Source organism: Camelina sativa, chromosome 20 (assembly GCF_030686135.1).
Source record: "Camelina sativa cultivar CO46 ecotype springtype chromosome 20, ASM3068613v1".
NCBI lineage: Eukaryota > Viridiplantae > Streptophyta > Magnoliopsida > Brassicales > Brassicaceae > Camelina > Camelina sativa.
The window spans coordinates 12138881-12165826 of record NC_141899.1 but is presented as its reverse complement, the minus strand read 5'-3'; the positions used below and the strand labels follow the sequence as shown (position 1 = coordinate 12165826).

The 26946-nt window shown below is 35.1% G+C and overlaps 2 long non-coding RNA genes across 8 annotated transcripts; one reads left to right on the top strand and one right to left on the bottom strand.

The window, feature by feature from the left end:
• Positions 1–4002: 4002 nt before the first annotated feature.
• LOC104787181 (uncharacterized) lies at positions 4003–6495 on the bottom strand. 7 transcript variants are annotated; one of them, XR_767806.3, is made up of 6 exons: positions 6107–6494; positions 5605–6027; positions 5436–5498; positions 4978–5065; positions 4398–4581; positions 4003–4175 (listed from the first exon to the last, which is right to left on the bottom strand). It is a non-coding gene; the product is annotated as an uncharacterized LOC104787181 (long non-coding RNA). The 7 variants fall into 7 exon arrangements; XR_015593938.1 differs by having other exon boundaries at positions 5605–5729; positions 6107–6490; XR_015593940.1 differs by having other exon boundaries at positions 4403–4581; positions 6107–6487.
• LOC147918756 (uncharacterized) lies at positions 5025–5619 on the top strand. Its single transcript, XR_015593944.1, has 2 exons — positions 5025–5163; positions 5343–5619. It is a non-coding gene; the product is annotated as an uncharacterized LOC147918756 (long non-coding RNA).
• Positions 6496–26946: the final 20451 nt, after the last annotated feature.

The following is a 26946-nucleotide window of genomic DNA, read 5'->3' as shown; positions in this document are numbered from 1 at the left end:
ACTAGTTCCAAGACTGCTTCTGATCTCTAAGTCACCATTGTTTCTAGACTGGCATAAGAGTCCTTTGAAAACCGTGTTTATCGGATCTTCTAGGGATGTTCTCTTTGATGGAGAAAGCTTGGTGAAGCTTGGCATTACGATCCCACCTATACATAGTTGGGGTTACCGAGCTTTTACCAGCCTCCTATCTCCACCTCTCCTGATTAAAAAGCTCCCAAAATAGCAAATCATCTACTTTATGAAGTCCCCTCATAGAAACTTGAAGATTAGTGGCATTATGGCCCCACTCTATGGAGTAGTGGTTACCACAAGCTCTTTAAGCTCTTCTCACTCAACCTTGGACCTGCAACTACTTTAGTAGCGATCAGCCCTCAGAGCCCTACCTTTGCTCGACCTCTTATCAAAGTTCTACCTAGAGTAGCCCCCCTCACTCTGGTGAGACAGTCAGCTTTGACCCTTTCATCGCCAAATAATATTCGATCCAAAACAATGGCCACCCATTCCTCCATTGACCTGCTCATGGAGTTCACATCGACTTGTCTTGATCTCACATGTTCCAGTTTGCTTCCTAGCATGTGCTCCATAGCTCTCAAGCTACTATCGATTGTCCCTATCTACTTATGTCTCTATGTTGTTTTATGCTTTGGACAAGTTCCCTTTATTTTGTATCCTAAAAACTTTCTCTACCCTATATGTTACCTTCTATTTTAATGGAATGATCATCTGTTAGATCAAAAAAAAAAACCTCGTCATATATTTAATAGCAAATTTTTGTAATGTGTATAGGTAAATCTATACCATGATTCACAAACAGAGCCCACTAAACGTTGGTGTTTGATTTATGGAAAAAGTTAGTGCAGGTTCATCGATCAGTTTGTAATTCCGCTAAGCTCTATGATCAAATCTATATAGTTTCATTTTGCTAGTTTTGATATGTAATGTTTTTTGGTTATTAATGCTTATTTTAACAAATTGTAGAACTTTGGTAATATTATTGAATAGCGTATGACATAACAAATTTCCCAAAAAGCTTAAACCTTTTTAACATAAAAAGTTTTTGGTTTTTAACCATTTATATAATTATATATTACATTTATTATGTTTTAACTGCTAATGCAACCGTTTGTCAGCCAATCATAAAACTCCCGCAAACGCACCCATTTTAAAATGCTAAACCAGTCATTCAAAACGCTTAATAACGCTTAAAACCGCAATCGCCCGCTTCCGCAATCTCCCACAACCGCAACCGCAAACGCTGCGTTTGAACCAGTCAGGCCCTCAATAAGTTCCTCACATTGAATCACGAGGCCAAGATAAAATAATTATGAAAGACCAATGTACTTGATGTTTGGAAGAGACATATTTTTAGTTTTCTTGACTCTCACATAACGATTTTTGTAATGCAGTTCCGTGGGGCTGCAGTTGCATCGGTAAGAATGATCAAGCATCAGTAGGAATGATCAAGCGAGAGTTGAGAAGAATCAGTGGTTATTTGTTTTAATATTTTCACAAATAATATTATTTTCTGAAATTTCTAATGAAATGTTATATTTATTTAGATTTTTTTGAACTTATATGCGATGTGCCGTTAATTTTACATCATGTTTTCCAGGTTATTGTTAATTGGAATCTTATTTTCTTGTAATTGTTTATTTTATAATTTTCTCAGTCGTATCCGTACTTCATTTTCTCTCATCCTTAATTGGTAAAATGGTTCAGTAGAAGATATATAAAAAATATTTCAGTATCATTGATTTATTTTAAGTTATTAAATAAAAAAAATCCAATCGCAGCCGCAAACGCTTGTGGGAAATAGCTTTTGGAATACAGTGGTTTCAAGCGGTTGGGAGCGTTTGGAAACGATTAAGAGCGGTTTGTGTGATTGGTACCAATCGCTAGCAACCGCTACCACCCGCAAACGCAGCATTTGTTATATTGTGCCAATGCAAAATCATATCTATAGACAACAAATTTTCTGTTGACAAACTCACACTAAAAGTGAAAATAAATAAGCCAAATATCATACAAGTGATATGAACTATTCGAAAAGCCAATTAAATATGCAGAAATATTTTTCAAATACTTTAATACACCACTCAAGTTATATTTCTGAAACCCAACACACTTATAAATGAAGATTCAATTTGAATAATCAAATCATGGCAACAAAGCATTCATTTGGTCCGAACGTAATATTCAAAAAAAAAAGAAAAAGAGAGTTGGTAAAAACAAAAATAAACAAAAAACACATTGTAACAAACTATTTGGATTTTTGTCTCATTTTAATTTGCCATCAGCTAGACATAACTAGAAGATATTTGGTTATAACTTATAACAAGAAATTTCTACAACCACAATAAAGAATTTAAATAAAGAAACACAAAACGTTATTGACAGAATACTCATAATATAAACTCTCTACTCATACATATATATATATATATATAAAGTTAATTATAAGAACATCATCATAATTACACAGTTAGCACGAACATACAATATATATATATATAGCCAGCAAAACTAATACGGAACTTGATTAAGATCCGTGCTAGGACACAGATTGAAATTCATTTTATTTATATTTAAATTTTTATAAATATAATTTATGTGATGTTGATTTTTTTAATAATTTTTTTGGATAAAACGTTATGAAATAAAATCATATGCTAAATAAGATACGTTGAAAAGACACATATTTTGTAAGTTTTATATTGTTAATGATTCTAGATAAGTATCCATGATATAACACTGGTTAAATTTTATTTTATAAAAAATTTTGTATATTTTAGAAAATTTTAATATGTTGTATTAGTTTATGTATGGAAGTTATTTCAACAATGTATATTCTACATCATGACTTGAATGTCATTATAAGACATAATTTTGTAAATTTAGTTTTAAAAGCGAGTTATTATATTATGTGTAATTTAATATATTTTAATACTTTTTTCTTGAAATTCTTTCATATCATAGTGACATATTATTGACATTGCTATAACAAATCAATTTAGAGTGTTTATAGTTTCTAACTTTTATATCAAGTTTCAATATTTTAAAAAATTTTCAAAATAAATTACTTAAAGTTTATATTAAATAAAATTATAAATTTCAACAAAAAAAATATGAAATTGAATTGAAATATTCAAAATTTTACCCTTTACTCAGTAATTTTTTAATTAAATAGATATTATTTTTAAAGAATAATATTACTAAAGCTTGAATATTTTATAGATTGAACAATTTATATTTGTTTTTAAAAATTGAACTTATGGTATATCCAGAAATAATACTATTTTTTAACTATAATGAATAATACGATAATTTATTTGTTTCACAAAATTGACTCATATATAAGAATGAGAAGTGACATATAATGATAATTAACAAATCAATATGTTAAGTTAGATATCAAAAGATTTTATTTGATGAATAATTCAACAAAGAAAATTAATATGGTAAGTTAGATGATATCAAATGATTATTTATAATATTCTATTTAAGATTTTCGTAAACAACATGCTCTAGCAATAAAATCTTCCAAAAATAAATTAAGGTTGCACCTACTATTTAACTTGTTACCAGTTAATTTATAACCTATTTGTAACCAACTTATTAAAAATTTATGTCTTTCGTTTTATTATATAAGGGATAATAACTCCCTATTAATTATCCTGATTTAAATATATCAAGTAACACAAACTTTAACATATTTGTTATCGTTAACCAAAAAGAAAAAGAATAATAAGATTTTAAACTATCCTTAGGATCTGAATGGTAACCGCGGTTTTGGTTGTGCGGGGAAAGCGGTATTACAGTGCGGTATGTGTGGGAGAAATATATTTGCGGGACAATTGCGGTTTGTACAAAATAAGCGATACAGAATAATGTTTGATTGGTAAAAAAACTACTTGCAGTGCGGATTATATATTAATAATTAATTATATTTTTCGTATTAATAAATAAACAATAACAGATATTTATAAACCATTAATACAAAAATTGATCAAAATATAAATTTAACTTTTTAACATACATATTGTTAAATGCGTTGAATAGTTATAATATAAAAAAGTACAACACATTAAAAAAGTATTATCTATTACTTTGATTCTCCCACAACATATTTGCAATATTATCTCTTACTTGCGTCATATGTTCTCCATCTGTTATATCTGTTGAAAAAAAAAAATCAATCATCAGTTTAGTGGTTTGTAACATTTGTTTAGTCCTTGACCACTATTAATCTTCTTATAATTAAAAGAAGAGTACATTTAGCAAAATGTCCGAAATGTTGTTTCTAATTACAAAGATTGCCACTCAATTATTTAAAAAGGAAAACAGTTATTGAAATTGAAAAGGGCAATTTGGAGATAAACAAAATCGAAACCAATTACCCGACCCATTAAGGATTAGATCCGCGCATTTATCCGTTTGCCCAATGGGGCTCCGTGAGTTTTGATTTCAACTATAGATTCAATTTTCGCCAAAGCTTCGATTCGTTATTGGGCTGAAAGAGGTCACATGTTTTTTTAGGTTTATTTGTTATCTGGGCTTCGTCTTGGACTAAGAATGCCACACCTAATCCAATGTTTCAAATAACAAAAACATTATTAAAAGAAAATTAAAAAAACGTATCTTCTAAATTTTAGTCATAACATCTCCAGCTTACCAAATATGCTTTCAAATTTCAATAATTCGCTCCCTAAATTATCGCAATATAATCTCCGAAAATCTTTTATTGATAGTATCATATATTCTAACCTTACCTTAAATCAATCATCATCCATTTATAACTGAGTGAAAAATCTTCTCTTGATCGTATCCAAGATTTTATGCTTGCACGCAAAGTCTAAATATTCCTCCAGTTTAACCTAATCACTAATCTACTTATTACCTATAAATATAGGGATCAAATCCAAGCACAAAATCATCCTACACTTAAGATTTCTCAAATGTATGTCGATTAACACTTACATAGTAATGGCTGCATCCCACGCCGTTCTCCAAGATGTGAAGCCTTACAAGAGACTTCATGGAAAGTAGAAGTTAGAGTTCTTCATACCTGGAAAACGTATACAATAATGTTTGGTGAGACCTTTGACAATTGTCAAATACAATTCATTAGTTGTCAAGCGTAGCAAATCACAAGCATTCACAAAGGTATATTTTGATAAGATAATCTTTGTTCTTAGTTGATACTTTTTTTTTTAAATGTTTGAAAGTCCGCTTATTCTAATCACATATTTACATGAACGTGTATACATTTTATTTAGTATTATGTCAATATAATTCACAATATTTTTTTTTTCTCATCATTTTTATTTTCTTTTATTTTGTAGACATCGATTCGACAAATCATGAATGCTAGCTAAGTTAAATCTACGCTTTCAGATGGAAAATAAAACAAAGAATATCCACTTGCAATTAACTACCTTGAGGAAGATCACACACCTTCATCTCTAACATTTTAATCAAACAACCAAACTACTCCCAACCTATACGACATAAAGGAGTCAGTTAGACATTTATCCACCTAATTTTGCAGGATTATGTCTATAAAGTTTGTTACTATTAGCAATAGATAGTGGTAATGGTACTAACCTTTTTCATGTGTTTTATATGGAACTGGTGTTGCTTCTTAATTTAATACTCCCATTGAATAATTCAGAAGCTCTCACTTGCTAATTTCTTCGCTCAAGAACATACTATCAATCTCTACCATACAACTTTGGAACCTCCGTGATAATATTAATCATTGATGAGTCCATGTTTATAACAAATTTTGTTATATGATAACAAGATAAGATAATAAATTCCATTTCTGAATCAAATGTTTATGTTATCATTTTTCTAATATATGTAGTAGTAATTTCACATACTTCATAAGAATGGATCTCATTTCAGTCTTGGATAATGAGAACATGCAACTCAAATGACTAACTTTTTTTGCCAAACTATGAACTGACCTCACAACCATTTTTTAGATGAAGATTCATAATTTTAAGTGATTTTTGGACACTCTTTCTGGAAGCATTCAGTTAAACAATAAAATTAGATCGGAATCAAAGAAAGGAAGAGAAGAGGTAAATTTACAATTACTTACCCAAGTAATTCTGGTCACTCATGAACTAAGTGACGAAGTGTTAATCTGAAAAACCAAAAAGAAATCACTTTCAGAAATTGAGCTAGAATCTGAGGAGAAACCAGCCTTGGAGATAGATTAGACTAAATCTAAATCTATCCATTCAAGTAAGTAAGTAATCATTGGTGATGATGAGACAAATTCGGAGGCAGAGTCATGGAATTGTTGAGTATAGACTACAAGATTGGATGAAGAAAACAATCAAACATGATCGGTTGATCCAGTGGAGGGAGATGGTACTGGCGGTGGAAACGATAAATGAAAGAGGAGGAGGAGAGAAGAAAGAGAGAAATGACTTTTGCCGTGCCTTCACGTCTCAGTTCGGCTGATTTTGTTTTTGCCCCAACACAAAATATAATAAATCTTATATTTAATCTTATAAATTAGATGATTATTATGACATGTAACAAATGTCACCCTAAATTGTTGTTGGCTGTAGCCTGTAGCTAAGATCATATCTAATTGTTTTACCTTTTAGATTCTAAATTAAACCATAATTAAATATTAGCATTTAAATTAAACTTACAAGTATTATGATACACAAATTAAATTATAAGTACCATTGATTGTTAAATAATAAATAACAAGTATTATGATTCAATCTTTGACTAGAATTAGTACAAGTGCTGAAATAGAGTCAAAAATATGGTTTCCAAAAATATTGTACTCAGATCATGTTTTTTTTTAACATGTCGTTTATTTTAATTTTTGATCTTATATCAAGATCCCTTTTTAAAAATAGGTCATGTAATTTGTGTGTTTTTTTTTTTTTTGCAAATAGCACTTTACATAATTCATAATTTTAATTGGTTATCACTTTTGAAAATATAGTATCATTATTTTTTCTATTATAATAGTTTTCATGATTGAAAATGTAAATGACATTAAATAACAATATATATGATCATCTTTTATTTTCTAAAATATAGTAAACCAAAAATTTTGTACCGCTATGTATTGCATGTTAATTAGTATCCACATTTAAACCTATTAATTAAACTAAAGTGTGTTGGACGGATGCGACTGCGGGTCTAAATATTTCAATAAAAATAAATAGATTTTATATATACTACCGTATGATAATTTTTAGTGGGTTAAAAATATTTAAATCCGTTGCGGGATGGATCTAGCGTGACGGGTTTGAACTATCAAACCAACACTAAAACTTTTAACTTATTTTTTATATTATATTTATATATTTATAACCATAGTTGGGGGTGAACTAAGTTACAAATTCTATCCATATTTATTATATGAATTACAAAATATACCAACACATGACAGAAAAATATATATTATATCGCTCCAACTAAGATTTTAAAAATTGAAAAAAATATATATTAAAAACATAATATGATTAAATCGTCCGGCGGTGTACCGCGGGTTCAATCCTAGTTTAAACTACATTAGAGTTGTCTTAGAATTAACCGTTTAGAATTTAACTAATCTAAATTGGGCCGAAAATGACTAAACAAATAATAGGCCCAATAAAGTGGTTATTGAAACCTTCATCTTCTTTCTCAGATCTGTACCACGGACAGCTTCCGATCTACATCAATGGCTTCCAACTCTTATTCGTTCGCGATTCCAAGATGATTCTTAGCGATTCCAAGCGTTTTCGTTTCCGTTTCTGGTTCGGCTTCGGGAGTCAGAAACGCAGTGTGAACGGAGATTTCTTGCAGCGTAGGAGAGAGAGGGAGAGAAATTTAATTTTCTTTATAAATATAAATATTAAATATATTAATCAAAAAGTGTAATATTCTGTGCGGTTTTCGTAAATCTGCTTGATAAATGCTTGTTTGATTTGAAAAGTGGTTCATGTCTTTTGTTCAGTGGTGAATTCCGCAAATGTTTTTTTTTTTGAAAAACGCCCTAATACAATAATTATGTTGAATGGTGAAATTTTTGCAGGATTGATAAAATCTTGAAAAACACCCCGCTTTTCTGTTCTCCATTCACAGCCTTAGGACATCTCCAACCCATATCTTCATTTTTTTGTTCAAAATGGAGTAACTCTATTATGGGATTAGGTTTTACTCCAATCCTACTCCATTTTGGAGTAAAAAATAGAGATCTCCAAATTGTAGTGTAAAGAAAAAAAAAGAGGTCTCCAAATATAGAGAAAAAAATGAAGATCTCTATTTTGGAGATGAAAATGAAGATGGGTTGGAGCAAAATTGACTCCAAACTCTATTATGCAGATGGAAATGGAGATGGGTTGGAGTTGGTCTTAGTGTGAATTCGATTACCAATTAAGATTAAGGACCCCATACATTAAAATAATATTTTCTATTTTATAATCCTGAGATGACCCCTTCGATAGGATGAGGGATGGAGATGGTCAAGTTGAATACATCCGCCTAAGTCACAAAACTTTCGGAAAATCTATCGGAAAAAACTATCCTTAGTGTGAATTCGATTGCCATTAAGATAAGGTTTGGTTTATTCACTCAGATGTTATAGAAAAATTGGTTTATTCCTCATATGTATATATTTAATAAAAATTGTTCAGATATTTAGTGCATTGGGTGTAATTACAATTAGCAACCTGAGTTTATTTTTTACTTTTAATTACGAAAATATTTAAAAAAGTACACATCGGCAAACGATTCCACGTCGTTATTGATAGTGAACGTCTGATTTATATTACTTCACAGCTGAGTTATAATACTTAAAAGAAAACGAAGGTCTCATAAATTCATATGACGGCTGAGTTATAATGCTTGGTGGATGACTTATAGCAAGAAATAAACTGAAAGTGAACATCTGATTTGTATTACTTCACGACTGAGGTATAATACTTAAGGGAAACCGAAATATTTCATAGATTCATATGACGGCTGAGTTAAAATGTTTTGTGGCTGACTTATAACAAGAAATAAAAGTAAACAGCTGAATTTTATTACTTGACGGCTGGGTTATAATACTTAAGGAAAAACAAAAGGTATTTTAGATACATATGACAGCTGAGTTATAATGTTTGGTGGCTGACTTATAACAAAAAATAAACTTAAAGTAAACGTGTCATGCTTTGTTTCCGCATCTATCTGCAGAACTCGACACCCTCTATAATCGGTGTTAAATACATATTTGTGTCTCTTTTACCCAATTACCGGAAACAACACTTACCGAAATTGGATCCATGAAAGAAAATGAAGAAGAATGAGGAAAATGAATAAGAATAAGTGTAATTAAGAAGTGAAAAACAAGGTGAAGAAAAAGGTAGAAACCATGTAAATATTTCACTTTTTAACCAGTTAAAAGAATAAGAGTCGAAGGAACGACGTTTCGTATTTCCGGAGAAGATGATGACATGGAATGTTGACATGGATGATGCGTCCGAAGTGGCAAGTCAGCCACCAAACAAACATGTAAATCAGCCTAACTAAATCAGCCATCAAACCAGATTATAACTCAGCCGCAACATGAATACTATTACAGTAATTAAAAAGGAAAATAATGTCTTCCAAATTCAGCCGCTTAATGTCATAACTCAACTGAGAAATTGTAACTCAGCCGTATTGTTTAATAAGTCAGCCGTAACTTAATGATATTCTAGTAATTAATCTTTTGCTACTAAGTCAGCCGTAAAATAGCCGAGTTGTCCAATAAGTCAGCTTATGACGGCTGAGTTATGGTAGAACTCAGCCATTTTCTCCTAACTCAACCAGATTTCATTAAGTCAGCCGTAACGCTTGGCTGAGTTATGCTCTAAGTCTAAGTCAGCCGTCCGCTCATAATTCAAATGTTTTTTTTCAATAAATCAGCCATAACATACCATAACTCAGCCGTCATTACCTCTGTAACATGTTACGACTGAGTTATTTAATACACGGCAGCGATTTCTGAGTGGTACGTCTAACGTGGCAATGACATTTTTGCAATTACGTTTTTTCCTGTAATATAAAACAAGAGCACGCTGGGTATTTTGGAAAAATCTGAAATATCCTAGTAATAAAAAAAAGTTTTTTATAGTTCTGATAATATTACCTAAAATGTATGAAATCTGAGTAAATTTCCCCAAATTATATAATACATTGTATGAGCCATTCAGAATGCAATCGATAGGTTGAAGTAATGGAAACTAATAGTCATGACTGTTAGAGTAGTAACCCAATAACTTTTTTTTGTGTGTGAACAGTAACCCAATAGACTTTAAACATAAGAGAACGGTGAAATTCTTGGTAGTATATTATGGACCGAATGATTACAACAAATACTTCCAATAGTAGTTTAAAGCTAAAGTTTTATTTTGGTGTTTTAGACTGTAACCAAAATCAACAAAGATATATAAAACGGCGGTAAAATATATTTATATCACTCATTATTAATAAATTTTTAATTAAAATAAATAAATGAGTAATCATAATTCTAGACCTCTAAAACAAATCCAAAAATATTAATTAATTTATTTTAATCATAGATTTTTAAAAATAAAAACTAAAATACTACTTTGCAAATAAAAAAGTTTCATTCTGTTATAGAGAAAGAAACAGAATTCTTCTATATATTTAGAGAAACAAAATAGTAAGAGGATGGGTCTGCCATGGTCTTACGAGGTACGATTAAGAGATTTGTTGAAGCCTTTTAAACTTAGAAAATACTCCCTCTATATCACAAAGGATGATGTTTGTAGATGTTTACATTAATTAAGAAAAATATTTAATATTTAGATATAGATGCAATATGTATTTATAGTAATATTTCTTATAATTGTTAACCAATAGTAATTCATCAAATTTTTATTTAATGGTTTTTGAAACTTACAATTTTTTTAACATTAATTGATAAAAATCAATCTTTGTGATACAAATTTTTTTTTTTAGAAAATCATCCTTTATAATACAGAGGGAGTAATTTTTAATGGTTAAAACAACTAAAAAGATTGGTCGGGTCCATTTTCAGATCTATTTTCGGCTAAAGCTACGAATAAAGATACAAATATGGATTGGCTAGCTTAGGTTAGAGCTTATTCGTGGTTTGATCCATTTTCAGATTCACCATTCATTACCATGGAAAAATTATATCAAAAATATCTATATAATATATTCACACACACAATTCCTTTACCAAAATTATGTATTCTACATCTCAGCTAGCAACCACAATCATTTGCACCGTTGAACAAACGACATGACCCATAGATTTCCTGGTTGAATACAAATAAAAATACGTTTGTTTGGTGTCATATCAGAAATTGCGGTGGCTCAACTCATATTGAATGTGATGTAGTTATGTCCATAAGGATTACACATGCTAAATACCACTACAACAAAACCTGCCAGTTTGTGACTGTTTTTTTAGTCGACAAAAGAACTAACAATATTGTGATTCTTTTACTACGTATTAACGAAATTAGTAAAGATGGAGGGAAACATGTCGCTTATTAACGACGAAGTAAAGTTGAAACGATCCAATCCGTTTTTTTTTAAAATAATAAATAATAAATAATAAATATTAATAATAATAATAAATAATGTACAACTAGTGGTCTCATACCCACTAGCCACCTAATCATAATCACAACCAATAACGGAAATAACAAATACTAATATCCAATAAATATCCAATAATAATCAATAATATAACATAATCAATATCTAAATACCAAATAGCAGGAATCATAGAACCAGCAACCTAGCAATGTTTCTAATGACTCAACTCTAGCAACCTAGCAATGCCAGACAACAACCAATCGAGTCCCTAGAACATCCTCTTATTCATTGCCTTGATTCCACGATCACACTTTGCCTTTACCTGCACCACAAATACAAATTGCAATGCATGCGTATTTTAAAAACACTCAGTAAGGCAATCCTCCCATCTACTGGGCTATACACACAAGCAATAGCGACATCTCTAACCATCAACAAAAAAATCAACAATCAATTATAGCAAACCAAGACTCTGCATCGACCGACACCAACATGCATCGACTGACACAAGATTGCATTGACCGATGCTAAATGCACTTGCATCGATCGACACTCGCAATGCATCGACCGACGCATGCTCGACATAACACGAAAACCCTAGGTTTTACGCGCCGTCCTCGTACTTGCATCGACCGACGCACAAAGTGCATCGACCAATGCAATGCCGAGCATCATGTTTTCCCCGAAGCTTCTTGCCGGATCTTCGTTCCTACAACCACAAAACTCGATCCCAAGCCACAAAAAAGCTTCCTAGCGTCCCAAATAACAATCTAACAAGCCTAACAACACATAACAAGCAAATCAGAGTGATCTCTAGCTTAGATAAGCCATGGTCATGCACTTACCATTGCCAAGAAGATTCAGAACCTTAAACAAGCAAAACAACGCTCCTAGGAAGCTCCTACAACGATCCCAGCCTCAAATAACCCAAAATCCTCAAGAACACTCAAGAACCTTTTCTCTCTTTTGTTTTCTCTCAAAAAATGGCCAATCTCGTCAAATTAGACAAAAACACGAGTTAAGAGTTTTCCCTAACACAAAACGCAGCGTTTAACTTAAAACTTGACCGAGAAAATCGAACCTGCATCGACCAATGCACCTATTGCATAGATCGATGCACCCCCAAACAGGGAATTCGGTTCGCGGATGTTACAATACTCCCCCACCAACATAGATTCGTCCTCGAATCTCGAACAACCATCATCTAAGGACTCCCGTGCAACCGTCTCCACGGCCCGCACTCCTCCAACCGATCTACGAAAGGTCACCTCTAGGCTATATACTCACGCTCTAGGCATTATTTTCTCTCGACTTTTGGACTTTCCTTTACTCATAGGCCTAAACCTTGAGTTTTTATTGGCTCCTCATCAGACCTAAGTCTGCATGCCATAATGTATAAGGAAAAATCCAATACTCATCTCTCGGGTTGCCACCCTACAGCGCACCCCCGGATCGTCATCCGAAGTCGATATACCAACCATACTCCCAAGCCACAAAGTCTCAGAATATGGCAGTACTAGGAGAACCTAAGTCCCCCAAGAGTCGTGAGCAAACAACTCTGAACACGTCTAAGTCCTATCCCTATCCAGGTTTCCATCCCGTGGCTCGCGTAAAACATCACAATGTCCTACCAACCACATATCCCCTCACTGGAATACCTCATGACCACACAAGGATCATATACATGCCACTAGGGCCAAACAAATGTCCTAAACAGGACCACCACAAAGGCCAAACAAATGTCCTAAACAGGACTGCCACCAAGGCCAAACAAATGTCCTCAATAGGACCGCCACCAAGGCCAAACAAATGTCCTAAAAAGGACCGCCACCAAGGCCACTCGTCCCGAAGGACCGCCACTAAGGCCACTCGTCCCAAAGGACCATCACAAAGACCACTCTGGCTAAACAACCCGCCACAAAGGCTACACATCTGGCTAAACAGCCCGCCACAAAGGCCACACATCTGGCTAAACTCCCGCCACAAAGGCCCTACAACTAGCTAAACAGCCCGCCACAAAGGCCACACAACTGGCTAAACAGCCCGCCACAAAGGCCACACAATGTCTCAAAAGACTGCCACACATGGGCACAATGACTCAAAAGTCCACCACTAAGGCCACACAAGCCCTTCCAAGGCTCTCCACCACTAAAATGGACAAATTCTAACTCACATGAAACTTCCCACTCTTGGAAACTTCTATTTCAGGAAACTTTCCTCAAAACCCCGCCTCACGGAAACTTTGTACCCCGAGCACCACCTCATCATGTTACTGAGTCGCACAACCAACCACCCCAAGCGACCAAGTAAACAAGAGAGATGGGTTGGAATACTCCATTCCTGCTCCAGCCACGAATTGCAGATGGGACCATGCTAGAAAAGCTCAAGTCACGGCTTGCTTCTCATACCACTTCTTAAATCTTGCCTTCATCCTCGCCTCAGGCTCCCAAGTCTGCTCCTCCACACCATCACAGTTCCAAAAGACTCTCATCAAAGGAACCTTCTTCTTCCGAAGTTCCTTTATCCTCCTCTCGAGAACACTCACTGGTCTCGCCTCCAAAGTCATGTTAGGCTGAAGATCTTCAGGAATCTTAGCCAACAACTGATCATCCTCACGGAGACACTTCCACAACATAGAAATATGGAACACCTTGTGAAACGCACACATAACCTTAGACAACTCTAGCCTATATGCTACCGGTTCCACCCGCTCAATCACTCTGAACATACCCATAAACCTCGGACTCAACTTAGTCTCTGTCAATGACCTGTTCGGACCCTGCAACATGGCCATCTTGAGGTACACTCTATCTCCTACCTGAAACTCAAGATCTCTCTTCCTCCTATTGGCATAACTCCTCTGCCTGTCCTGAGCCTCTTTCATGTTCATCTTTAGAACCCGAATCTTCTCTGAGGTCTTCTGAACAAAACCCACCCCGAACATGCTCCTCTCCCCCACCTGAGTCCAACATAACGGTGTACGGCATGACCTCCCATACAAAGCCTCATAAGGAACCATCTTAATACTCGCCTAATAGCTATTGTTGTAGGCAAACTCTACAAGGTTTAGGTGATCTGCCCAATGGCCATCCCAATCCATCACACACATCCTCAGCAAATCCTCCAGCGTCTGGATCGTCCTCTCTGACTATCAATCTGTCTGGGGATGACAAGTTGTACTCATATGCACCTTAGTGCCCATCTCTGCTTGAAATGTCTTCTAGAAAACCGAAGTGAACTTAGAATCCCTATCAGAAACGATACTCGCTGGCACCCCATGCAATATGACTATCTCTCTCACATAATTTTTAGCCAAGACCGCTGATCCATCAGTCTTTTTAATGGCCAGAAAATGTGCTGACTTAGTCAACCAGTCCACAATGACCCAAATAGCATCAAAAGTCCGTGACACTGACAATCCTACCACAAAATTCATCGTGATCATATCCCACTTCCACTCAGGAATGGGTAGACTCTTCAGTAACCCGCCAAGAACCTGATGCTCAGCCTTCACTAGCTGACACACATCGCACCTAGCGACCCAACTAGCTACATCCTTCTTCATCCCGACCCAGTGATAGTACCTCTTGAGATCACGGTACATCTTAGTGGCTCCTGGATGAATAGAAAACTTGCTCGCATGAGCCTCTCTCAGGATCTCCTGCCTCAACTCTTCATCCTTGGGCACACAAACCCGACCGTGCACCAAGATAGTTCCATTATCTGAGACCTGATACTCTAAATCAACATCCTTTGTGGCATTCACCAGCCCCAAATCCTTCTCCTGAGCCAACCGCACCCTACTCAGAAGATCTGCTCTATCAACTGCTTCCAAACCCATCGGTTCATGTGAAACAGCACATAACCTCAAAGGACTGATCTCTCCTGCCAGAGACTCCATCGCCTGCTCCTGAGCCGAAGCTACCCTCTTCCGACTCAGAGCATCTGCAACCTTGTTAGCCTTACCAGGGTGATAAGCTATCTCCAAATCATAATCTGCCACAAGCTACATCCACCGCCTCTGCCTCAGGTTCAGCTTGGGCTGAGTGAATATATACTTGAGGCTCTTATGATCTGTAAACACCTGCACTTTTGCACCATAAAGATAAGATCTCCAAATCTTCAGGGCAAAAACTACAGCAGCCATCTCCAAATCATGAGTAGGATAGTCGCCCTCATGCTTCCGCAACTGCTGCGAACGCGAAGCGTAGGCAATCACCTTCCCATGCTGCATCAACACACACCCCAAACCAACTCTAGATGCATCAGTGTAAACCACATTGGATTCTCCCTGCTCAGGCAAAGTCAACACTGGCATAGTAGTCAACATCTCCTTAAGGCTTTCAAAGCCCTCCTCACACTCCTGTGAACAAATAAAAGCAACATCCTTCCCTGTCAACTTAGTCATAGGGCGTGCCCTACTTGCAAAACCCTGTACAAATCTCCTGTTGTAACCTGCCAAACCAAGAAAACTCCTGATCTCTGTGGCATTCTGCGGTCTAGGCCAATCTCGGATATCCTGAATCTTCTCCGGATCTATAGAAACCCCTCTGCAGAAACAATGTTGACCCAGAAAACCCATCTCACGCTGCCAAAAACTGCACTTGCTTAACTTGGCAAATAACTTCTGCTCCCGCAGCTTCTCTAGAACTGCCCTCAAATGCACTGCATGCTCCTCAAGACTCTTAGAATAAACCAGGATATCGTCGATGAAAATGATGACAGACACGTCTAGAAACTCCTGAAACACGCTGGTCATCAATCTCATAAACGCTGCTGGCGCATTAGTCAACTCGAAAGGCATGACCACAAACTCATAATGCCCATACCTCGTCCTGAAAGTCGTCTTCCTCACATCTGCCTCATCTATCGGTATCTGGTGATAACCCGACGCCAGATCTACCTTGGAGAACCAAGTAGCACCCCTCAACTGATCCAACAACTCATCAATCCTAGGAAGAGGGTACTTGTTCTTCACAGTGACCCGGTTCAAACCCCAATAATCAATACATAACCAAAGACTCCCATCCTTCTTCTTCACAAACAACACTAGCGCTCCCCATGGTGATACACTAGGACGGATGAATCCCTTACTCAACAAATCCTCTAGCTGCTTCTTCAGCTCTGCCATCTCTGCTGGAGCCATTCTGTAAGGAGCCTTGGATAACGGCGTCGTCCCCGGTTCCAGTTCAATAGTAAAAGGATCCGAACAAGATGGTGGTTGATATATGGTGTTTTTGTCGGTTTTGAGTCTTTGTTTTCTCTCTTATTTTACACTTTTTATTGAGTCAAAGTGTGTTTTAGGAGTCTTTTAGTTCTTTATCGAGTCTTTACAGGTTTTAGGACACTTTGGAGGAAATTGGAGGAAAATGAGCTATTCTGGATACAAACAAGCATATGAGATGAATGTTGGTTCACGTGAAAACCTGCCTACCAGAGGAACCCACCTGGCTAAGCAACGAAGTCTAACCCGGCAACTTTCACGTTAAAACCCGCCTATCTGAGGAACCCGCCTAGATGAGAAGCGAAGTCTGAACCGGCAAGTTTCACGTCAAAACCCGCCTACCTAAGTTACCCGCCTGGCTGAGAAATGTCTTAACCAGGCCGTTACCTTTTTTTACCCTATTTGGAGAGCTTTATAAATAGCTTTATTTGCTGGGAGAAAAACCCTAAGTTAAAAACCCTAAGTTTTATTCTAAGTTTTATTCTACGCTTTCTTTCTGCTACCTGAGACTTTTTGTAAGCCACTCTTTTGGGATTCTAGAGATTGATCCTCATTGGCAATTTGGAGAAGATTTCTAAACCCTTTCTTATTATTTCTGCAATTTAATCATGTTTTCTTCATCTATGATTTTTGATTTCTCTTTTGCTATGTGTGAGTAGTTCTCCAATTGGGTTTTAGGGTTCCAATTAGGAGATTCAATGAATTGATGTTTTAATTATTGTTTGGAGTTCTTAATCCTTAGGTTCTTTGATTCACATGATCTTAATGCTAAAATAGGACTGATCACCTTGTTTTAGACTCTAGGTTTTTCTATGCATCAAAAGTGTTCGATAGAATGCATGAATGAGTGTGAATTGAGCAATGTATTTATAGCCTGCGAAAGTTGATGTTGGGACGCATTGTGAACTTAATGAACTTGATTGTAATGCAAATTTGGCTAGGAGGTTGCAAATGAAAGTTTAGCAAACTAGTAGTCAAGTTTAGTTTCTAATGCCTTGAAAGAGGGTTAGTCTGTTATTGTGTTCATGTTCTGGAACGGTTCTTAATTATTGAATTCCATATTTCATTTTCTCATTAGGCATTGATCTCTGAAATATCCTATGACCCAATGTTTTAATCTTATAAGCTAATCGATTTTATTTCTTGCATTTTTATTTACAATTCTGAAACCAAACAAATTATCTTTTGTTCGCTTTAGCTATTTACGACTCTCGCAAATCTTTAGTGTACCATTGGTCCTTGTGGATTCGACCCCATATATACTGCCTTGCGGTTAAGTGTATCGGGTAATTACTCGAGCAATCAAGTTGGCGCCGTTGCCGGGGACCAATTGCGTTACCTAGAGATTTAGGATTAGTTTATAGTCTAGAGCATTTTAATTTCTTTTGCTAACTACTATTTTCTCTTTCTTTTTGGTGTTTTATGTGTATATGAAATATTAAAAAAAAAAAAATGTCGCGTAGTATACGGGAGGTGTTGGCCATGGAAGAGAATGATATGCCACAAGAAGAGGATGATGAGTCATATGTGGAGCCACCATTTGATGAGAGTGTTCTTACACTAGAACAAAAAGTGAAGTTGGATGAACTTCACAAGGAACATCCTACACTGCTAAGGAGTGATATAGCGGTTTTAATCCGGTTGAACCTCTTTTCATTTCGGGCAGCATGTGAAGGAAGGGAACTTACATCCCTTGAAGAACAAGAAGCTCATGATCTTGAAAAGGTAATATATTGGGTTCGACCAAGCGAAATAGAAGGTACATGCGTTTCAACCCTTAACACTCATGATTTTGAGGATTTTCACATGCCTTGCAATGTGACTTCTATTTTGCATACTCCCATGATTGTTGATGAATGTTATGATTTGATATGTGAGACCCAACAACTAGATACTTTAAGAGCAGCAAAACTTGCTAGGGATTACCATGAAATATGTTTTGATATTGAATATCATTGTGCTTTGAATGCTCATAATCTCGAGTTTAAGTTTTCAATGCCTGAAATATCTAGTTCTCTTCTTAAAGAATCTTACCTAGGAGTTGTGCTTGATATTGATAAAATTTTGTATGAGACTGAAGATCCTGAGGTTGAGTTTTTGGATGAGAATATTGTGATGTATGAGACTAATGGGGATGAAGTTGATTATTTTCTTTTAACCTCGTTTAAACCTGAAATTGACTTTATTTTTCCTCTAAATGCATTTGATTCTCATGAGCATCCAACCATTAAAGAACAGTTCAAGATATATGCTACATTTGTAGTAGATTTGGTTGATGGTTATTTTGTCTCCTTATCATGGATAATTATGTGTTACTTTGAGCTTATTGTTTTCTGCAGTAATAGGAGAAGGACTAAAGGTCCATTGGCTCAATCTTTTGATTCTTATGATTAACACTTTGAGTTGAGCGGTCAAGCTAACGACATAAAACAAGCGCTTTGTGGGAGGCAACCCACCAGGTATTTCACTTTTTACTAATTCTTTTTCTTTTAAATTTCTTTTGAGTCTGTTTGACCTCTTTTCTTGGATTTGTTTTCACACTGCAACGGTGTGAAGCAAGTCTGGGGGAAGGTGTCATATGTCTACTAATCTTGTTTGCTTTGGTTGTTTTTCCTTTGCTGCTTTCTTTTGAGTCAGTCAATTTGTTTTATCGAGTCAAAAGTGTGTTTTATTGAGTCAAAATGCTGGTTGAGAATTATGAGCTTTTCTTAGGGAATTGCACCATGCTTGATTCATTGCCTTGGGACCATTTAACATTGTTTAAGGATGACTTGGAAGTTTAGAAAAAATCATGACTTGATCACTTCAATAATTCCTGTCACTTTGAAATTTGGATGATTTAAGCTTGACCTTGCTTATTTGGACTTAATATGAACTTATTATATCTCACTTAGGGGGTTGAGAATCATGTAATGGATCATACATTCAGAGTTTAGTTTACACCATTTTTACCACTCTTTGTAAATTCTGAATGGCTAGACTCGTCTTTAGTCTAGTACCACACCTTTACCCATATCCTTGCTTCATACCACTCGCATTCTTGAGCATCATCATCATCATGTGCATTCATGTGCAAAAACTACGGAGTATACAGACCGACATAGCTTTCCTCTAGTTAGGATTGTCATTGTAGTTTGTTTGGGTGATTGATATTGAGTTTTTGTGGTTGTGTGGTTATGTTCACAAGCATGTGTTGAGTTTCCATGATTTAGTTCTTTTGATGCAATTTTGTGAGACGAGAACCGGTTCCACTCCCCCATATAAAAAAAAGAAAAAAAAAAACCTGAGAATAAAATTTAAAAAAAAAAAAAAAAAAAAAAAAAGAGAAGAAGAAAATGGGAAAGGAGTAAGAATGGAACTGGAAAAGTCAGAGTGCTCTTATTTATTTATCAAAAGCATCTAGAACAATAATGATTTGTTTGGGGTTTAGCGTTGGTAGGTTTGATCCGAGTTAGAGGGAAGCTGTGTACCTCCTAATTGGTCTGTGTCTCACTGTGATTTTGCATAATGATTTGCATCCGTTCGCATTGCTGAAAACCTTAAACACTCTAGCCACCTTGAAATTGTCCTTACACCAAGACCATAATGTGTTCGATATCCCCGTTGTGAAAGTGCACCCATTTACTAATGAATGTTAAAAGGTTAAGTTATCTGAGTGTGAAAGTATTTGTGATCTTAGGATTTATGAAGCTGCTACGGTCATGGCAAAGTACGATTTAGTACGGTTTGATATGAGCTTTGTGATAGTGGTTTGCAGGCAATTGTTAGATAGCATGATCCCAGAAGAATATGTGAATTCTCGCGTTTTCAAACCTATTTCCTTGGCAAAGGTTTTTGTTTTGCTTGAGGGCAAGCAAAGATCTAAGTCGGGGGAAGTTGATATATGGTGTTTTTGTCGGTTTTGAGTCTTTGTTTTCTCTCTTATTTTACACTTTTTATTGAGTCAAAGTGTGTTTTTGGAGTCTTTTAGTTCTTTATCGAGTCTTTACAGGTTTTAGGAACTTTGGAGGAAATTGGAGGAAAATGAGCTATTCTGGATACAAACAAGCATATGAGATGAATGTTGGTTCACGTGAAAACCCGCCTACCAGAGGAACCCGCCTGGCTAAGCAACGAAGTCTAACCCGGCAACTTTCACGTTAAAACCCGCCTATCTGAGGAACCCGCCTAGATGAGAAGCGAAGTCTGAACCGGCACTACAAGAAAAAGGGAATATTGTGACGGAAAAATTGTGACCATTTGTTCGGTCAGAATATTATAATGATTTACATACGAAAGTGTGACGTATTTCAATGGTCATAAATATGTCACCATTTGGTTATAATATTGTAACCGACTTAAAGGTAACTAATTTTGGTCACTAATTATGTCAAATTTGTTACATAAGATATAGTCACAAATATAAATACGGATTTGCAACCAAATAAAGTAGCTAAATTCTATGATTTTTGTGACTATATTTACGTCACTTTTAGTTACAAATATTTTGTAACTACTTTGTCACAATTAGTCACTATTTTAGTTACATTTGTGTTTAGTCATATATTGTAACATAGTTATCACTACTTTTGTGACTACAATAAAAAAATGTGAATTTAAAATTAAATAAGACAATAGCTTCAATATTGTGAAGAAAATAGGAAAAAGTTCAACATGATTTCGATTTAAACAACACAAAGATTTCTTATGCAGATGGATAGCTTCATCACTATAAAGAAAGGGAACAAGTCGTCGTAGCTATACTTTAACTTTGGATGCTGAACTGTTTTGGATGAAGACTAGACAATCTTTTTGGTTTGATTTATAAGTCTGTTGATTACGTCCAAGCTCAATAAATTTTTCTAGATTGCAGGAATAAAGAAATCCAGTTTTTGAGTTTGTTTTGCTTTGCTTAACGGAGTTCTCCGGTCTATTCAAAGAACATGTCAATAATTATAAGGTTATTTTGTATCTAAGGCAACTTGAAAAATTATAAGACCTATTAGGCAACTTGAAAAAATGATTTGTTTTGAGTGTATTATGATGCTTTGTGTTTTTTTCTGAACCTAATTGAGAGAAGAATCGGTTTGGATTTAAGAAACAAAAACAGAACAAATCAATCTAAGTCAATGGCGCCTTTATTTTAAATGTGTCAGTCTGTCAGATACGATTATGGTTTTGAACATGTTCTTGGTGTAGAGTTACAGAACGGTTCGAGACTCTGTGGAGTGATCGGAGACCAATGGAGCAGTTTCGTAGGTTGTCGTCTTCCGAACCAAAACTTCAAGCTCCCTAACTCAATCTATACTATGTCGCCTGATCAAAAAAATACTCTGTCTGGACCAGACCAAGCTTGTTTCACCTTTCTAGCTATGGCACTTTTTGCATCTCTTGCCTGTCTTTGGCCTTTTCAAGAGATTTTCTGTCACGATGGGAGCATCATAGCATTCAGTCCTGATACAGAGCAAGCAAGCTTGATTCCTTCAATATTTCCAGCCGGCGATCTGAAGTCTCTTTAGTATATATATAATAGAGGACCTTTGGTTTGTTCATAATAAATTAAACTGGTTTACTTAAACCTACTTAACCAAGTCTGGTTTAGACTAATAACAAATACTCTTTTTTCCTCGCGAGTCTCTTTATTCGCCGCCATACCTGTCTGAAACAGAGCTTCGCTGTCGGTGAAGAGGTGAAGCCGATTCTATTTCTATTACATTATAGGTCCTGTTCTTTTTCAAATCGCTGGATGAGCGACTGCAACAGATTAAAACGACAGTGGAAACGAAATTCAAAAAGACAATGGCAAAGGCAAGACGGTGACGCGGACATGTCTACTCAAGTGAGAAAAAGTGTCGCTGGGAAGAGACAGGAGTCGCCGGATTTTCTAGCGACCATCTCGGCAGCTTATTTCAACAATACGACGACTCTTCTTCACAATAGCAGAACAAAATCAAGTCAAAGTTACAAGATTTTGTTCTTCTCTCTCGCTTTAAATTTTCTGGGTTGCTCTAAATTGGTCTAGTCTTAAGTTTGAGTTAAACGTTTTTGGGTTAGCAACCATCCATGCATGTGTCTTGGGTTAGCTTAATGTATTGATTTTGTTTCTCTCTTCTTCTTTTTTTTTTTTCCTTCGAGAGCTTTTAATTTGGAGATTGATGTTATTGTAGTGGCTTCTTCATGGACACCCAAATTTGGTATGTGGTGATGGCACTGGGGCCTTTGGTTGTTTGGGAGAGGTAATATTTTTTCGATCCATTCTACTCACCCTTGTTGTGTTACTAAAACGAAACTAACAAACCAATGTTTTCAACGGATATCAAATAGCCTTTACGATGCTTATTTTACATTGCTCATATGTGTTCCTTAATGTTATTGTTTTTAGTATAATCCAAATGGTTCAATAAACTAGTATCTCTTGTTAATTTGTAGAGTGTTGAAATTATTTGAGCTTAATGTTTTTATTTTTAAGATTTGATATGAATGTAGTTACAAATGCGGCTTCTTCTTTTGTTTATATTTGTTTGTATAGATGAGTCTTTATAGCATCTTGTGTTAACCCATTACACTTATAATACACACTCAATCTTAGAGCCTTGTACGTTGATGAAATATGTTTGCTTGTTCTCGTATTCTTTGGTTTTTGTTTTGAAATTTATAGTATCACATATCAGTGTCTTCAGCAACAAGTATTAAAATATCTGCAACTAAGAGAACTTTTTCCTACTCCTATCATGTAGTAAAGTATAAATACAGTTAACCATGTCTCGGCTGCATATAGATATATGTACCCGTGTAACTGGCATGTTTAGGAAGTTGTTTAGCTGCTGAGATTAGAGAATCAACATATTTGTGTGCAGGTCAGTGCTGCAAGAAGAACTGAAGCAGCAAATCTTTCCCAACTCTAGAATGAAATAACTTGCAGCTTTCGTCAGGAAGATCTCATTAGTGAGAGGTAACAAATATTATACTGCCTTCTTTAGGATTATATTTTTATCAAATCGTTAGTTTCGTTTTAATCAAATAATATCATTTTCTAAGATGAAAAAGTATTTTAGATATTCTCGGTGAAAATATTTATTTGATCCATATATATATATGAATATAATTAACCTCGTAATCAAATCAAGCGGTTCTAGAATTTTCTAAATCCTTAAAATTTACAAGGGAGCCTATTTTTTTCATTAACCGCGTTAGTTTTTGCCAAAATTTCCCCAATCATTGAGAAGCCCTTAAAATGTGTCAAAACTATTTAACCATCTCCCTCTACGCCACTTTCTTTTTAGCAGAGCGATTGATTTTTCATTCATCCCAGAGGTCTCATTCCAAGGTATTTCTACATAATTCTAAACTTTTAGAAGTTTATCTAAATGTTAAACTGCAAATCTTGTTTTAGTTCAATTATGTGAAACAAAATTCTGATTTTTACTCATTCAGAGATTGACATCTTCTGAATTTTTATGTGTTTACAGTGCACAAATAGAAGAGCCATATGTGGATCGTTCAAGCTTACCCAGGCTGCATCCTTCTCTGTTAAATGGAGCTAAATGGTATGAAATTTCTCCTAAATACTAATGATTATTTTCACAGATTTATAATTAAATGTGATTTATTTCAATGGAACAGGTTTAAACACCACACCCAAGTATCAACCGTTGTCCGAAAGGTCATCCAAAGTTGTTTTAAGGGACCATGGTACTCATGGAAAAGAGTGCCGCCCTTCTACAAGAGAACTTGGTTTTCTCTCTTCATGGTACTATTTTTTTTTTTTTCATATGCAATTTCACAAGTGATTTCTAATGTTGCTCATCATCTATGATCTATTTTATTTTTCAGAAAAAGTTTAACTGGGATGCTTCTATCAACTATCAAGTTGAACGAGAGTTCACTAAGCTTGCTGCATATCGCCTCAAAGGAATGATAAGCCATGCTAAGAAGGGAGGAGAAAAACCAGATTGGATTTTGTCTGATTATTGGACGATTATGCAAGCACATTGCGCAACAGCAAAAGCAAAAGCAACCAGTGAGAAGGCTCGTGCTTCTCGAATGTCTGATCGCAATGGTTTAGGCCCACATTCCCACCTAGCTGGTTCACGTTCATATGTCAAAGTTCAAGATGTTTTGGTAATGTTCTTTTTCATTTGCTGTCTTCATTATATATTCTTTGTCGTCGTACCATCCTTTGTCGTCTTCATTATAAATTCCTTTTCATTTTAAACTTCTAATCATGATCAGTTTTGTATTGGTTCACTTAATTTTATTTTTTTCTTTATAGGAAGCAAACAATGAAGACTGCTCCTTTATTGCTGTGATGAAGAAAACACATCAAAAGCCTGATGGGACATACGTTGATCAACGAGACCGTTTGGTGGCAGAAACTTATGAGAAGCATGTACAAGAACGCTTGGGACAACTAGAAATTTCTGGTGAAGAGAATGTGACACCTGAAACTCTTGACAGGAATGAGAAAAATGAAATTTATATGAAGGTAATATTTCAAAACTCTAAATTGTTAGTATATGTTTGAGATCAAATATTTGTGATTTATGTATAGGGTCATTTATGTATAGGGTCGTTTATATATAAGGTCGTGGATAGTGTGTTTCTTGTGATGTGTAGTTTTAGCTAATTTATTTAGTTATTTTGTAGTGTTTGTGGTTATGTATTTGGTCTTTCTTTCCAGGTTGCAGGATCATCTAAACAAGGGCATATCTTTGGACTTGGAGCGATAAGTGAAGCTTTACCATCTGTTGGTGCCTCTTCAAGTGCACCACAAACTGAAGAAGTAGAGACGATAACACATCGACTAGAAGAGATGGAAGCTGATCTTAAAAAGAGTCTTGAAGAAAATCAGCAAATTCAGAAAAGACTTGAAGCTATGGAAAAACTTGTTGAGGCTTTTGCAAGTCAAAATGCCTAGATCCTACTCCACCACCAAGAGGTCCAAGACTGTCCATTCCCCCTTATCTAGTTATTATGGTTTCTATGTATCTTTGCTATTGTTTAGTTTGTATTTTCTTTAAATTGTGTTTATGGATTAACTTTGTATTTGGATGTTAGTTTGTTATGTAAATATTATCTTTTACTTGTTATTTTTAAAATTTTAATAATTTATTCTACTGTTTTATATTTTTAAAATATGGCGATTGTGGTAATTGAAAATTAAAACTGGAACCGTTTGTGACTAAACTTGTATGTGGTTTCGCTGTCCTAGTTGCGTAACAATTTGTTACAAGTGCAGTAAGAAAAAAGGTCACAAAATATAATCAAATTGTGACGGATGTATGACTATAATCGAGTCATGAATTCTGATGGATTTGTGACCATACTTTGGTCGCAACATGTAACGGATCAGTGACCGTCTTTTGGTCGCAACATGTAACGGATCAGTGACTTATATATGGTATTAATATGTGACAAATATGTGACCATTTTTTGTCACATTTTGTGGCATATTAGTTACAATATTATCTGTCACGAATTGTGTCGTCTTTATGACTATCTAGATATCGTCACAAGTGGTGACGAATTGTCACCGTTAACAATTGTCACAAAAAATTGTGACTATTTTGAGACCTACATGAATTTGTGACCATTTTATTGTGACATTGTGAAAATCGTATCATTCTAGTCACAATAAAAATTTTGTGACGAAATATTTATATATTATGACCACTAAAATGGTAACAATATTCACTTTTTCTTGTAGTTCACGTCAAAACCCACCTACCTAAGATACCCGCCTGGCTGAGAAATGTCTTAACCAGGCCGTTACCTTTTTTTACCCTATTTGGAGAGCTTTATAAATACCTTTATTTACTGGGAGAAAAACCCTAAGTTAAAAACCCTAAGTTTTATTCTAAGTTTTATTCTACGCTTTCTTTCTGCTACCTGAGACTTTTTGTAAGCCACTCTTTTTGGATTCTAGAGATTGTTCCTCATTGGCAACTTGGAGAAGATTTCTAAACCCTTTATTATTATTTCTGCAATTTAATCATGTTTTCTTCATCTATGATTTTTGATTTCTCTTTTGCTATGTGTGAGTAGTTCTCCAATTGGGTTTTAGGGTTCCAATTAGGAGATTCAATGAATTGATGTTTTAATTATTGTTTGGAGTTCTTAATCCTTAGGTTCTTTGATTCACATGATCTTAATGCTAAAATAGG